Source organism: Lutra lutra, chromosome 9 (assembly GCF_902655055.1).
Source record: "Lutra lutra chromosome 9, mLutLut1.2, whole genome shotgun sequence".
NCBI classification, from domain to species: domain Eukaryota; kingdom Metazoa; phylum Chordata; class Mammalia; order Carnivora; family Mustelidae; genus Lutra; species Lutra lutra.
Genome location: NC_062286.1, coordinates 59586428 through 59602983, shown reverse-complemented (window position 1 = coordinate 59602983; position 16556 = coordinate 59586428). Strand labels below are relative to the sequence as shown.

The 16556-nt window shown below is 38.1% G+C and overlaps 1 long non-coding RNA gene across 1 annotated transcript in view; it reads right to left on the bottom strand.

Annotated features, from left to right (window-relative positions):
- The window catches only part of LOC125109474 (uncharacterized), a 217648-nt gene that overhangs the window by 288 nt on the left and 200804 nt on the right, over window positions 1-16556 (bottom strand). The gene's annotated exons all lie outside the window — the stretch shown is intronic.

The window sequence follows — 16556 nt, the reverse complement described above, 5'->3', positions numbered from 1 at the left end:
CCATTATTAGTGTGACTGACAAAGAAAGAACAGAAAACACAGATTACTATTATCAGTAATAAAACAAGGATATCATGATAGACTCTGCAGACTTTAAAAGAATAACAAGTGAATACTATGAATAACTCTACATTCAGAAAGCTGGCAATTTAGGTGAAATGAACCAATTCCTTGAAAAATATAAACTACCACAACTCATCCAATATGGACTCGATAATTGGAATCCCCCCCATAACTATTAAGGAAATGGGATTCATAATTTAAAATCTTCCAAAATAGAAATCTCCAAGCCTAGATAATTTTACTAAAGAACTCTTAAAAATGTTTAAAAGAATTAATACCAATTCTCTACATAATCTCTTCCAGAAATTAGAAGAAATACTTCTCAATTCATTTTATGAAGCTAATATTACTCTGATAGCAAAGCTAGACAAAGACAAAAAGAAAACTACAGACCAACATCTCTCCTGAATAAGATGGAAATAAACTTCACAAAATATTAACAAATTACACTCAGCAATATTTGAACCAACTATGACCAAGTGGAATTTATTGCAGGGATACAAAGGCGGCTCAGTATTTGAAAATCAATCAATGTACTCTATCATATTAACAAGCTGAAGAAGAAAAACTAGATAATCATATTAATTGATACAGAAAAAGCATTTGACAAAATTCAGCACTCACTCATGATTAAAAACTCTCAGGGAAAAAGGAAATAAAGGGAAACTTCCTTAATTTGACAAAAGGCAAATAAAATCTATAGATAATATACTCAATGTGAAAAAATATTTTCTGTTATGGGCTGAATTACGCATATGTTGAAGTCCTAATCCCCAGTACTTCATAATTTGACTGTGCTTGGAGATAGGGTTTTTAAGGAGTTAATTAAATTAAAATAAGGCTATTAGGCATCCTTATAAGTAGAGGAGATTGGGACATTCAGAGACATACCAGGGGTATGCATGCACAGAGAATGGCCATGTGAAGAGATAGCAAGAGGCCAGGCCAGCTATTTGCAAATCAAAAAGAGAGGCCTAAAAAAAACCAAACCTGCTTATACTTCGGTCTTGGACTTCTACCCTCCAGAATGTGAGAAAATAAAATTCTGTTGTTTAAGCCATTCTATGGTATTTTGCTAATGGTAGCCCAAGCAAACTAATACACTTTTCCGCTAGGATCAGGGATAAGGCAAGGATATCTGTTCTCTCCACTGTTAATATACTGAAAGTTCTAGCCAGAGCAACAAGGCAAGAAAAGGAAATCAAATGCATACAGATTGAGAAGAAGAAATAAAACCTCCCTCTTTGCAGATGATATAAATGTTTACATAGTAACGGTAATCAAGACTAAGTAGTACTGCTAAGGAGTAAACACATATATAAGCAGAACAAATAAAAAACTCAGAAAGATATCCATGCAAATGTGCCCATGTAATTTTCTTAAGTATTCATTCATTCATTCATGTAAACTCTATGCCCAAAGAGGGGCTTGAACTTAGGACCCCAAGATCAAGAGTTGCATGCTCTACTGACTGAGTCAGCCAGGCATCCCAGCCCACTTAATTTTTTACAGTTTCAAAAGTAATTCAATGGAGGAAAGATAGTCTTTTTAAACAAATGGCACTAAAGCAATTAGATTGGCCACAAAATTAGCTTAAACCTAAACTGTACACCTTATATAAAAATTAACACATAATAAATCACAAGCTTAAATGTAAAACATAAAACTACAAAACTTTTAGGAAAAAACATAGGAGAAAATCTTCAGGATCTGGAGCTAGGCAAAGTGTCCTTAGACTTAATCCTCAAAATTGTGATCCATAAAAGCAAAAATTGATAAATTGGATTGCACCACAATTGAAAAAAAATTCTCACTGGGAAAGACCTTGTTAAGAGGATGAAAGGACAAGCTGCAAACTAGGAGAAAATATTTGCAAACCACGTATCTGACAGAGGAGAAGTATCTAGAATATATACATCTCTTAAAACCCAACAGCGGGGCGCCTGGGTGGCTCAGTGGGTTAAACCTCTGCCTTCGGCTCAGGTCATGATCTCAGGGTCCTGGGATCGAGCCCCACATCGGGCTCTCTGCTCAACAGGGAGCCTGCTTTCCTCTCTCTCTCTCTCTGCCTGCTGTTCTGCTTACTTGTGATCTCTCTCTGTCAAATAAATAAATAAAATGTTTAAAAAAAAAAAAACCAACAACAAAAAACCAACAATTCAATTAGAAAATGGGCAAAAGACCTATACAGATATTTAACCAAAGAGGATATACAGGTATTAAGTAAGCACATAAAAAGATGTTCAACGTCATTAGCCATTAGGGAAATACAAATTAAAACTATGAGGAGTTATCACTACATACTTAACAAAATAGCTTAATTAAAAGATAGTGGCTGTGCCAAATGCTGGCAAGAATGCCGAGAAATTAGATCACTTATACGTTGCTGGTGGGAACATAAAATGGTACAGTCATTAAGGAAAACACTATGGCAGCTTCTTAAAAAAACTAAACATGCAATTACCATATGACCCAGCAATCGTACTCCTGGTCACTTATCTCAGAGAAAACAAGACTTAATTTTCACATAGAAATGTGCACATGAGTGTTTATAGTAGCTTTATTCATAAAAGCCCCAAACTCTTAGAAAGAACCTAGATGTCCTTCACCAGGTGAATAAACACATTGTACACAATATGGAATACTACTCAGCAATTAAAAAACAACAACAACTATTAGCACATGCAACAACCTTGGTTAATCTCCAGAGAACGATGTTGAGTGAAAAGAAAAAATACCTAAAGGTAATCTATTTATGATTCCATTTATATAATATTCTTAAAATGACAAATTATAGACATGAAGAAAAGATTAGTGGTTTCTGGGGGTTAAGGAGGGAGTATAAGTGGGAGGGAAAAGGATGTGACTATAAATGAGCACCAATGAAGAATCCTGGTGGTGATGAAAATTTCTGTATCTTGACTGTTATCAATGTCAACCTTCTGGTTGTGATCTTGTACTACAGTTTGCAAGACGTTACCATTGGGAGAAACTGGGTACAGGGTACAAAGATCTCTATCATTTTTTATAATCACATGTGAATCTATAATTATCTCAAAATTTTAAAATTTTATTAAAAAAAGAAAAAGGAAATTTTTGTCCTTGGGCCCCATCTATAACCGATCAGTCAGGATCCCAGGAATAAGACCCAAGAATCTGTACTTTTAACAATTTCCTTGACTATTTTCAACCACCAGCCTGACAGTGGGCACACTACCATTTAAAAATAACTGATATAGACTAGCTTCTTGTTGATGTATGGATTCTTTCCAAAATTATCCCTACAAGTGATCCCTGGGTAGCTACTTAAATATTATCATGGGAATGGACCCACAGCTGGGCAAGGCAGCCCATGGGAGAGTTTTGTATAGGAATGCTTTTCAGTCTTGAGCCCAAATCTGCCTCTCTTTAAGCTCTAGACTTTGGATCTAGGGCTTCTCTCTGGGCCAACTCTTCATCCCTCATTTCTCCCATTAGGTATGGTTTCAAGTTCCTTCACTATCCTGGACTCACTAATCCCATACTGAGATATATATAATCGAGGCCTGAAGGGTTTCCCAAGATATAAAACATTCAGTGCTAAAACTGAGAAAGTACTGGTCTCATGCAGACTAAGTTGGTCACTCTAAAACTAAATTTGTCAGTTTTTCTTTTCTTATTTTATTTCTTATTTTGTAAAGATATTTTTTATTTTTGATATTTATTTTTGTAAAGATAGTATTTATTTATTTATTAGAGAGAGGGAGAGAGCACAAGCAGTGGGGAGAAGCAGAAGTAGAGGGAGAGAGAAGCAGACTCCCTGCTGAAAAGGGAACCTGATGTCAGGCTTGATTCCATGACCCTGAGATCATGACCTGAGCCAAAAGCAAATGCTTAACCAACTGAGCCACCAAAGCACACTCTTTCTTTTCTTATTGAAGTGCAATTTACATAGAGTGAAGTTTACCTGTTGAAGTGTGTAGTTCAATGAGTTTGCCAAATGTACAGTCATGAAACCACCACCACAATCAAGGTATTTACATCTCTCTAGAATGTTGTGCCCCTGAGAGAGTCAATCCTGTCTCCTAACAACCTGCAACCATATGATTTTTGTTGTCTTTTCTAGGATATCATAAAAAGTGAATCAATGTGTAGCTTTTTTTTTTTAAAGATTTTATTTATTTATTTGACAGACAGAGATTCCAACTAGTCAGAGAGGCAGGCAGGGAGAGAGAGGAGGAAGCAGGCTCCCCGCCGAGCAGAAAGCCTGATGCAGGGCCCAATCCCAGGACCCTGGGATCATGACCCGAGCCGAAAGCAGAGACTTTAACCCACTGAGCCACCCAGGCGCCCCCAATGTGTAGCCTCTAATATGTCTTTAATTACCATAATGCTTTTGAGATTTATCCACTTTGTCACATCAATAAGGATGACCTTTTTTATTCTTGAATTTTGTCAGTGTTCTTAAATGCCTAGAACTGAGCCCAAGACCCTAGAAATTGTCCACTCCAATGAACATAGCAAAAACAATAACTGCTTTCTTCTTCAATTGGAAAGCTTGTCTTCTATAATCGCAATAAAGAATCACATTAGCTCTCTTAGCAGTCAAATGGCAAAGTTGTCTCATTTAGACTATAGCCACAAAAAAATCCCAAGTCATTTTCACACATACTGCTGTTCAACAATTGATAGGATCCAAATGATGTTTGAGACTCAAGTACAACATTTAACATTCATAACTCATAACACTTGTAACATAAAATTCACCATTTAATAATGTACACTTCATGTTTACATATGTTTACCATGTTGTACAGAAATCACCACTACCTATTTCTAGAATATTTCCATTACCCCCCCAAAAAATCTCATACCTATTAGCAGTTAGTCCCTATTTTCCCTTTTCCCCATCTGTTGTTAACCACTAATCTTTCTTTATCTCTGCATTTGTCTATTCTGGATATCTCATATAAGTGGAATCACACAATACGTCTGGATTCTTTCACTTAGAATAATGTTTTTAAGGTTCATCCATGTTGTTACCTGTAATAATACTTCACTCGTTTTTATGGCTAAATAATACTCCTTTGTATGCATATGCCCCATTTTACTTATTTGTTCATCAACTGATTAACATTTAGGTTTTTTCCTACCTTTTGGCTATTGTGAAAAGGTACATATAGTACTGATATGAACACTTGTAAACAAGTCTTTATACAAATGTGTAATTCAATTCTCTCAAGTATATGCCTGGGAATGGATTACTGGGTCATATAATAACTCTCTAATTTTCTGAGGAAATGTTTTCCACAGAAATATTTAACATTTGCCCTTCTTAAATTTTATCAGTCATCTAAATCATTTCCTTAATTAACTAGCCTAGTAACTTTTTTTTTTTTTTTAAAAAAACGAGAGAGTTAATTTGGCATTCTGACTCCCTTTCTGAGGTCTGAAGTGGACCAGAGCTGATCAGGAGTTGCAGGGCTTGGAGCAAAGGGGAAACAGAAAGGATCCAGGGAAGAGGTTGGTTCAGAAACCAAAGAGACAAACCAGACAAGGCACCAATATAGAAGGCTTGGCTAGCAAGGCCCAAAACAAGTCAGAGCCAAAGGGGCTATGCAGGGCTCAGAAATGAGAAGCAAGGGCAGTAAGGAAGAGAAATTAGTAGGTTTGATCTAAATAGACTCCTTGAGACATTTGATATATAGAACCAAGACACAGAAAGGGCTATGGCTTCATCTACGGGTCTAAACTGAGGTATTAGGGTATCCAGTTTGGGTGTTATCTCTAAAACCTTTGTTCAAGGTGGAAAAGGGTTGGAGTTTTCCCAGATCTGTTCAGTGCAATAGCTCTCAATCTTTTGTTTGAGTCCGTCACCCAGAGGGCTGTTAAAATACAGATTGCTGACCCCATTCCCCAAGTTTACAATTTAGCAGGAGTGTGCTGGGGCCCAAGAATTTGCATTTCTAACAAATTCCCCAGTGATGTTTATGCTGCTGGTCAAGGGGCTGCACTTAGAGAACCTCTATCTTAGTGAACAGCTTTATCCCATCAGAAAACATTCTGAAGAAGAGAGGTGGTTTCCACTATCAACTCCCTTTAGGGTTAAACCCCTTGCTGGTGAATTTAGTACTAGAGTTAGCCATAGCTACTCTCCTTGTTTTTATATGACTTATATATTATCTTACTTGGCTTTTGGGGAGATAACTGGAGTGTAGGGAGAAGTGTCTCAGTATAACTACTGTAGCTGTAAGTAACAATAGGAGAGAAGGGACTAAAGTGAGAAGGATCTTGAATTGATGCTTTTACTTCTTGCGCTCATCCTTAGCCAGTCTGAGGGTTTCCTGGAGGTCTTTCCTGGTAACCACTGAACAGTTTTCTTAGCAACTGACTAGCTGCCAGAGTGTCCATGGTGCTGTAAGTTGAGAGACAAGAACAGGTTCCATTTGATAGTTTCCATGCATTGAAAGGTGCAATGAAGTGGTATTGGCAAATTCTGTGGTGGAAAGAGAAACAATTACAACTGTAGTATTGTTGGTAAGGAAGTGAGGCAACATAAGTACTTTTCAAATATTTTGCCAAGTGTGCTGAAAGCTGGAATGTGGGGACCTGGCAGTAGCCCAGTGGACTCAAGAATTATAGGGCTTTGGAAATTTCCTTCAAATATCAAGAGATAAATTTGGAACTATGATCAGACAAGGACAACACTCATGGAGGTGGCAGAAAAACAGTATGGATCCTTGGGTGCTTTCTGACCTTGTGGAGAACAGGTCACCTATCAACCTGGACTGCTCACCCTACTAAATGCTGAAAGAGAGAAAAATTCTTTTTTTTATTTTTAAAGCCACTATACTTTTGAGTCTTAATTATAGCCACTTAGTCTGTCCTGGATATATTATAAATATATACGGTTAATGTATTGGGGGAGATAAGCCATGCATTTATGAAAATAAAGGTAATATATCATGAGCACTAAGTCAGAGGAAGGAGAAATGGCTTTGGGCTAGAGATGTCACAGATGAAACAGACTTCCGTTCAGTCAAGGTTCTCTAGAAACAGAATCTAATACACACATACACACGCACTATACACATAGAATATAAATTATAAATATAGGTATTTGAAGACTTTTAAGGGATTGGCTCATGCAATATGGAGGCAAATCTAAAATCCGTAGGGCAGGGTGGCAGAAGTTAATGGTACAGGCTTGAGCCAGAATCTCTTCTCCCATAAACTTTAATTTTTACTCTTTTTTTTTTAAAGATTTTATTTATTTATTTGACAGACAGAAATCACAAGTAGGCAGAGAGGCAGGCAGAGAGAGAGAGGGAGAAGCAGGCTTCCCGCTGAGGAGAGAGCCCGATGCGGGGCTCGATCCCAGGACCCTGGGATCATGACCTGAGCCGAAGGCAGAGGCTTTAACCCACTGAGCCACCCAGGCGCCCCTTTAATTTTTACTCTTAAGACTTTCATTGGTTTGGGGCACCTGGGTGGCTCAGTGGGTTAAAGCTTCTGCCTTCGGCTCAGGTCATGATCCTAGGGTCCTGGGATCGAGCCCCGCATTTGGCTCTCTGCTCAGTGCAGAGCCTGCTTCTCTCTCTCTCTCTATGCCTGCCTCTCTGCCTACCTATGATCTCTCTGTCAAATAAATAAAATATTCTAAAAAAAAAAAAAAGACTTTCATTGGTTAGATGAGGTCTACCTACATTATCTTTACTTAAAGTCAATTGATTATAGATGTTAATCACCTCTACAAACTACCTCCAAGGCAACATCTAGATTAGTATTTGACTTAATAACTCAGAACTATAGCCTAGCCAAGTTAACATGTAAAACAAACCATCATAACTTCTTAAAAGAAGTGGTAATTGAGCTGAGCCTTGAAGAATCAATAAGATTTCAATGGGCACTTGGCTTACATTAGGCTGATTTTTAAAGCTTACTATCTGGCTACATATTGCCAAAGGTGTAGCTTTCTTCATGGGTATAAACTGCCTAATTTAATCCTTAGCTCCACACAGAAAGAGAGATTATTTAAACCCATAGTCTGGCTCAATCAGTGAGTTAAATGCTGCAATTCTAAGGGGTCATTTGTTCAAATAATGCAATACTGAATTATGCAAGTGGCCCTAATGGTTCCACACATGGACGCTGGTATGACATTCTGGAAGGAGAGAACAGTAGTGCAGTGAGAGGTTCTCTGTCTTACGCATGTGTGCATGCGTGCGCACAGACACACGCGCGCGCGCACACACACACACACACAACATAAACAGAGTCTAGTTAACTTTGGAGCTTTGTACATGGCATCCAACACTTGTACGGCACACTTTCTGGTGAAGAAGAGATTCAAGGACTTGAACTCAACGCAAAGCAGAAAATCCCTCAGTGGAGCAGATCTCAATTCAAACAAAGGTGTGTTTTTATTTGAGACAAATAAGGAAATGATTGTTTGAAACCAGGACTGTCTCCTGCGTTTACAAACAGGCAGCTCTATAGAAGGATCCCACCAGGTGGCTCTCCTGCCTGCCTCAAAGTCTCCACCATCTGTTGAAATGTATCAGCACTGAACTTAATTTCTTTCAGTTAAGGTTTAATCACTATTAAAATGTTTTAGACTTTCTGAGAAAAAGGTTTTGATAGAAAGGATTTTGAGACTGCAGGAACTTGAACATAAAAGGATTCAGAAGTGAAAGGCAGTTGACTCTGAAAATAAACCTTGCCAAATTTACTACAATCTAAACTGTTTATAGCACCTGTTTAGAGAATTTAAGTATGATTCAGTGTGGGCTATAGATCTTGGATTCATTTGTTAAATCTCAGCCAAAATGTAGAGTATACAGGTGGATATAATTCCTGATAAGAGAGCTTGAAAGTAAGACTGTGGCCCTTAAAAGACTAACTACTACAGATCCACACTACTCCTTGTCTCCCATTAAAAAAATAAAATAAAATAAAATAAAATACCAGATAATTTGACCCAAAAAATGCAACACCTTTTTCAGATATTGGGTAATAGGCAGTGCAGTACTATGATGTCTAAAAGAAGGGAATAAAATAAGATGAACTGTATAATTGCCCTTTCTTTTGGAAACAAATTCTTGGCAGTGGCTCAGGAAAGGGAAGCGAAACAGAGCCTGATGGTCTTCCTGAGTTGAGGAGACAGGGATCCTGAATAGTGGAGAAAAGGGAGTTTTACAGAGAAACAGATAGAGAAATCTGTATAGAGGTCCTTTTGAGACTTTGGCTATCAGTCTGTACACACAAAGGGTGAAACTCCCTGGGGCTGAGCAAAGAATTGGGAAAGAACAATTTCTGGGAAACTGTAAGCCAAATAGTTCCCAAAGCTCACACAGGATCAAGACTGAATCAGGTTCCCACTCCAAGTGGAAAGACCTTGTTAAATATGTGGGGAGTTTAGTAGAGACCCCAAAGAGGTCAAATGTTAATAGTGGGGCTGAACTTGATTTATAATTAGGTTACTCTAGACATATCCTAAGGAAGTCTTCAAAGCAAGCTTGGAAAAGATCAAGCTAGTCTGCAAACAACTTCCTGTCAGAACAAAGTCAAACAATCTTTACAGGAATAAAACAATATCCAGCTCTCAATATTGTGAAATTTAAGTCCAACACCCAATAAAAATTACTAGACATTCAATGGCAAGGGAAAATAACCCGTAGCCCAGAGAAAAATTCGTTGATAGAAACAGACCCAGAAATGACAGTTGATGGAGTTAGAAGACAAAAACTTAAACAGAACTACCAGAAATAATATAAATATATTCACTGTTCTCTCTACGTGTCTGAACAGTGTTCTACATCTCCACTGGCCTGAACAGAGCAACTTCTTCACATTATAACTCTGATTTTCACTCATTTTTTAAACATACAAATGTTTCAAATGGCTTAGATAGAGTTGTCCTGCAATAGTGCAAGGAGAGTGTGCAAGATCCAGATGATCCCTGCCCTGAATAATCTCTGTTCAATGTCAAAACACATTCCTAGAAGAAGATAGAGTGGGTGGTTTAAGAAAGTCCTTCCTGGGATGTGTCAGCTGTTTTGCAGCCATTTACTTTTCTACTCCATTTCTGTGATGGGGTAATCAGCCTGAGGTACTGACTCTGCAGAAAGATCATTTGGATCCAGTAATGACAGAAAGTAGCTGCCTAGGATGAACAGCAGAGACTATGAAAGAGAAAACCTTTTAGAATAGAATTGAATATTTTGATTGAATCAAGTATTTTAATTAAAAGCCTTTAAAAATAATGTATATCCTTATTTATTATAAAAATAAAACACTATGGAAGTACATGTAACTCAGTAGTTCCCAAAGTCAGGAGTAATCTACACTTCCTTTAAATACCCAAATAGTAATAATTTGTACCCCCTATCTTATGTAGTGGCATAAAGTCCAGTGGTTTGTTGGGTTCTCTGATCTCAGTATTTCTGGGAATTTCTGGGAAATGGTGACATTGCTCCAGAATCATGAATTTTTTCTTTTTTTGATCATTTCAGCTGACTGGCTTGCTCTGGCTTAATTTTTCTCTTCAGGCCTTCTCACTAACATTCAGCTGGACTGCTCCTGACATCTTCATCTCAAGTGGATGAATCTCTTTACCACCAGACTAGGTCTGATCCCACATGACTGAAAAGTTGAAGACAACAGAAAAAAAATTACTATGCTCATGAGAAAAAGAAATAAAACCAGATATAGTGGGCTGTATGGTGCCTTTCAAAAAAGGCACATCCTAATCCCTGGAAACTGTGAGTGTTATCTTATTTGGAAAAAAAAAAGATATAATTTTAAGTTAAGGATCAGGAGAGGAAGAGCTTATCCTGGATTATTTAGATTATTTAGAAGGTAACCACATGTGTTCTTACAAGAGTAAGGGAGATTAGACTGAAAAACACAGAGGAGACAGACACAAAAAGAAGAGGAGGAGGCAACATATTCATGAAGGAAGAGGTTGGAGTGTTGTGGTCACAAGTCAAATATACCTGAAGCTTCTGGAAGCTGGAAGAGACAAGGTACAGTTTATCCCCTAAAGAGGAAAGAGGACCTTTTGATTTTGGACTTCTGACCAACAGAATGGTGAGTGAATACATTTCTGTCATTTTAAGTCATCCAGTTTGTGGTAATGTGTTACAGCAGCCACAGGAATCTAATACACAAGATACCACTCATTATGGATCCTAGAGCTGCTAAAGTGTCCCTAAATGTCCATGTCTATCCTCAGCCCTTGGTCTACGGCCACACTGTAGCACCAGCCCTCTTCCTCATGATCTCCTTGGAGTCTAGGACCCCAACTTCTCTTTCATTCTGGAGAATAGAGAAAATCCTTCCATTTTAATAATCTAACCATTTTAATAATCTCTGTAAATGTGCAACTTTAGCCACAACACAGACAGTAGACGGATTATAGGAAGGTGAGTACCCAAGAGTGAATCTGTGCAGGGAACATGAAATGAAGACAGAAAATGAGATGAAGGAAAGAAGTAATGAGAGCGCCTGAAGCTGCTAGAGACCATGTTCCCACTTGAATAATACCTTTGTAACACAATCATTTTTTTAAAAGATTTTATTTATTTATTTGACAGAGAGATCACAAGCAGGCAGAGAGGCAGGCAGAGAGAGAGGAGGAAGCAGGCTCCCCGCCGAGCAGAGAGCCCGACGTGGGGCTCGATCCCAGGACTCCGAGATCATGACCCGAGCTGAAGGCAGCGGCCTAACCCACTGAGCCACCCAGGCACCCCCACAATCATTTTTTTTAAGTTTAGTAGTTGAACTTAGTGAGAGCTCTTCACATAAGAATATATTCAACTACAAATGATGATTGTAAATGTCTTCTTTAACATCCCTAAAAAGGACCATTTAACTACATTCATTTGATAAAATTAAATTCCATTTAGTGGGGGAAATCTAAATCTAAAATAAAATTAGGAAACAATATTACAACCTCTCATTCCATTCTTTTAATTCATACCACTTAACATTTGTAGTTACATATTCATTTTTATGAATGTGTATAACAACTCTCCTCAAAACTAAGTGGCTTTAAACAACACACATTATCTCAGTTTCCATGGGTCAGCTTCTGTGGGTTCTTTGGGCACAGATTCGCTGAGTCTTCTACTTCAGGGTCTCTCACCAGACTGTTAGCTAACACAAGGTGTTAGCTGGGAATGTCATCTTATTTGAAGACTCAACTAAGGAAGATTTACTTCTAAGTTTATTCAACTCGTTGTTGGCAGGATTCACTTTCTCACAGACTGTTGAATTGAGGCCTTAATTCTTTACAAGCAGTTGGATCCTTGCCACATGGGTCTTTCCATAGGGAATCTCCCAATATGGTAGAAGTGAAGAGGACAAGAGAGAGCCAGTAAGAAGAGAGCAAGACAGAATTCACAGTCTTTTGTAATCTAAACACGCTATCCCATCACTTTAGCTGTATCCTATTCACAGCACCGAAAGTAAGTTGGTGAATTCAGTCCACCCACAAGAGGAGGGGATTACACAAGGGCCTGGGTACTAGAAGACAGGGATTGTTGGGGTCATCTTAGAAACCTGCCTACCAACGTTAAGTGTTCAGTTAATGTCTACCATCCCTACCCCCTGAAAGGGACTATAAACTTTTTAGAACATCTGTTTGTTCATGACTTTTTCCTAGCACCAAGAGCAATGCATGGCAAACAGTAGCACTTAATACATACTTATTAGAACAGTGACAGAATGAACATACTTACTGGCTATAATTTATTGATGTTTAATAAGAGAAAAGGATAATTCTGTTATCATTTATGACATGTATTGCTTGAATCATCTTTAACACAGATGTTTTCTGTTATAAATTCCTGTTGTGAACCTAGATGCAAGATGCCATGAAAGTGAATAGCTACACACTACTGTTTTATTTTGAAGTATCTGTGAAACAAACAAAATGGTCGGTGAAGTAATAGAGGCCAAATACAGTATGGGGCAAATGAATATTGCAAACAATGGGTGCTGTGGGAGAGGTATCACCAAGATTCTGTTAATGATTTTAGGTACCTTGTTGACAAATGGAAGGTGGTAAGGAGAATTTCCAAGTGGAAAAAAACACCTAGACTAAGATTTAAAGATACGGATGTGTGTGTTGTGCATAGGGATTCAAAATAGAACAGTAAGCAAGAGAGGAGGGTACCTTTAAGGATAACTTGGAAACAAGGCAAGAGGGGAAGTACAGAATCTTAAAATCATGGAATCGTAATGGAGCTTAGTGGTCATATAATCTAATCCATTCACATTAAATGTGAAGAAAGTGAAAAATGACTTTTCCTCTGTGGCACAAGTCAATAGCAGAGTAGGAAGTATTAGAACACAAAGAGTACATACTTTAGTTTTGAACAGCTGTATTTGAAACCCAGCTCTGTCACCTATCATACTGACCTGAGGAAAATAGTTACTTCACTGAACTTTAGTTTTCCCATCTGTGAAGTGATAAGAATACTTCATACCACTTAATTTTTTTGATCATTTAATTAGTGTTAGTTTTGCCACATGGTCTGTGTGTGTGTGTGTGTGTGTGTGTGTGTGCGTTTATGCATACACACACATGTGTATTCATTCATGTTCTGACAAGAAACATGAGATCTCTGGATTCAGAGAACCGACGGCTTTATTATTCACAGAGCACTTTGGTACTGGTTCCCCAAGTGCCAAGCCCCATGGGTCAACATGAGCCTGATGCTACAATGCATGTGCAACAGGGTTGCTCCACAGAAGAACCTCCAAATTATTACACTTGAAGCTTATGTAAGGCTTCTGGCATATCTGCCTGTTCTCTTATCAAGAGATGAACAGATACTTACCTTTTCTTTACTCTGGAATGTAAGCAAATGTTTCAAGGAGGGAGGAGCAAAGGGCTCCAGTGAAAATAAATCACTAAATCTCTCCAGAGCAATACTCTCTCTCTAATTTCCTAGGTATGTTGCCATTAAATCATCCTTTAATGAAGTTTGGTAGTGCTCTTTGTTTGGAAGGCCCAGGTAGTGTAGAAATGTGAAAATATTCATGGAGAATTGAATCTTAACAGTAGATCCCAATACATGTTAGCTCCTTTCATAAGTCCAAAACCAGTACTATCTTCCCTTCTCCAAATGTCTCTAAAACTTTCCCCTGCAAATGCTGTTGTTGAGAGGCAAAAGGCTCACTGGCCTCTATATCCCTTAAGGTGAACACTCCACTGACTACTCCATGTCATACGTGCTTCCATTTGGTCATTTTCTCAACAATCTGTTGGCTGCTTTCCTGGGATTCTTTCACACATATAATTTCTGCAGATGGAGAGCATCTTATATGTAGTGAGATAATATTTTTAACAATTAAATGATATGTTCCCTTTCTCTCCTTTCCTCACCCAACTTTGGTAGCTCTCTCTCCTTTCCCCACCCAACTTTGGTAGCTATGCATGGGATCACTATTGGGGGGGGTGCTTATTATAAAGGAATTAGAGAAAACTATGCCAAGTTCTTCATAAACTCTGGTCCAGACTTGAAACAAATATTTGGAAACTACATTACCTTATAAAACAAGTTACACAATGTACTCAAATTACACAATGTTCTCCTTCCCTATCTTAAGACTAGATATAGATCCCTGGAAGAGAAAGTAAGAGAAAAGAGCAGTAGTGAACACTGGTGTAGGTTGGCTCCCAGACTGGTGGAGATTGAGGGATAGGCAATAAAAAGAAATACAAACACAATCTTCCATAAAGTGGCAACTGCATATTACAAACGAGAGATGATTAAACCAACAGAAAAACCAAAAGAAATGGAGAAAAGATTAAGGGGTAAACGTAGGTGGTTTTAAGATTTTTGAAGGTGGGATTTATAAGACTTGGTTAGAATCCAGAGTGATTCAAATTTCTAAATTGGTTGATGTGAGACTAAAACAGTTGGAGGGGGATTACAGATTAATTGAATGTTGTAATGATGGGCTTTTACCTTATATTCTGGTAAAAAAAAATATTTGTAACTCTTCTGCTATTATGGAACAACTAGAACTGGAATGTGGTGGGTTTTTTCATTTTTAGTTTTCCTTCCTTTTCTTTTTAGCTTTTATTTAAGTTCCAGTTACTTAACATACAATGTAACATTAATTGCAGGTATACTCTCTTTTTTTAAGTGGACTCTGCTCCTAATGTGGGGCTCAAATTCACAATCCCAAGATCAAGAGTCACATACTCTACTGATTGAGCCAGCCAGATGCCCCTGGAATATTTTAATTTGTTAACTGATGTTGACTTCATGCATTCATCTTTTCTTTCCCCCCATATTTTCAACAGAAACCTTTATTTTCTTCCTAGTTTGAGAAGTTGGTAGGGCATTTGCCCCTATATCAACACCCACACCATACCTAACCCAAGGTGTACTGAAGATCATCTGAGCACCTGGTAATCCCATTAAAAGATAAAGTAAGGTTTCCAGAAATTTGAGATCATTGAATTATTACACTTGGGTATGCACATGTTTGTCTCAAGGTTGCTTTTAGAATATACAGTTGGAGAAGTGAGAAGTAGAAGCTGAAGATTAAGGGTTGGAAATCATCAATATATGTGATCATTGCAACCAAAATTTTATCTATCAGTGTTCTTGGTTACAAACAATAGAAACCAACCCTGGTTAGTTTAAACAGGAAAATAATTTATTAGAGATAGTAGGTAGCTCACAGAATTTCCAGAAAGATGAGATACCACGCTTAGAGACTTATGATGAGAAATACTCTCCAAATCACATTGCAGGGCTGGACCTTGCCTCTGCATCTGGTACCACCAACACTGCCAACATGTGCCATTAAACACTCTCACCAGCCTCTGCCCCAGCTGCCTCAGGATCCCGGAGATCTGTGTCCACCTTTACCAGGAGGGATCCATGAGAGGCTCCTTCTTTCTTTACTGGCTCTCAACTCAGTCAGGTGTTGGTATAATTAAAATTCCCATGTCCTAGGTGCAAGAGAGCTAGGACTGTGACTCTCAATAAGGCCTATATAGTAGGAGGCAGGATTGTTTATAGTAAGAAGATTAAATGTGCAGTCTGGCTAAAAGGAATTAAGATATATCCACTACAAAAATAGAAACTGAGATTATGAAAGAGGAGATGTGGAAGGAGAAAAGATAATAGTTATAACAAATGTTTATAGAGGGCTTACATGTTCAGCACTTAATATATATGAAACAAATTACTGCTTTGGACAACTCTCTAAAGTAGGAGTACTGGTTTGCCCATGGGGTGATCACACACATACCCAAGGTCACCCAGTAAGGAGAGCTGACTCCAGAACTTGTGTTTTTACTATACTGCCTCTCCATGGAGAGGAGGATGAAGATGGAATTCTAGGAAACACAGACATTTAGGGAGGAGATAGAGGAAGTGAAATAGATTGAGAAGAAATAAATGATCAGAGAGATGGAAGAACCTCAAGGAGAGTGCCCTGGAATAAGAAGATTTCAAGGGCTGGTGGTTATATTGGCTTCCGAG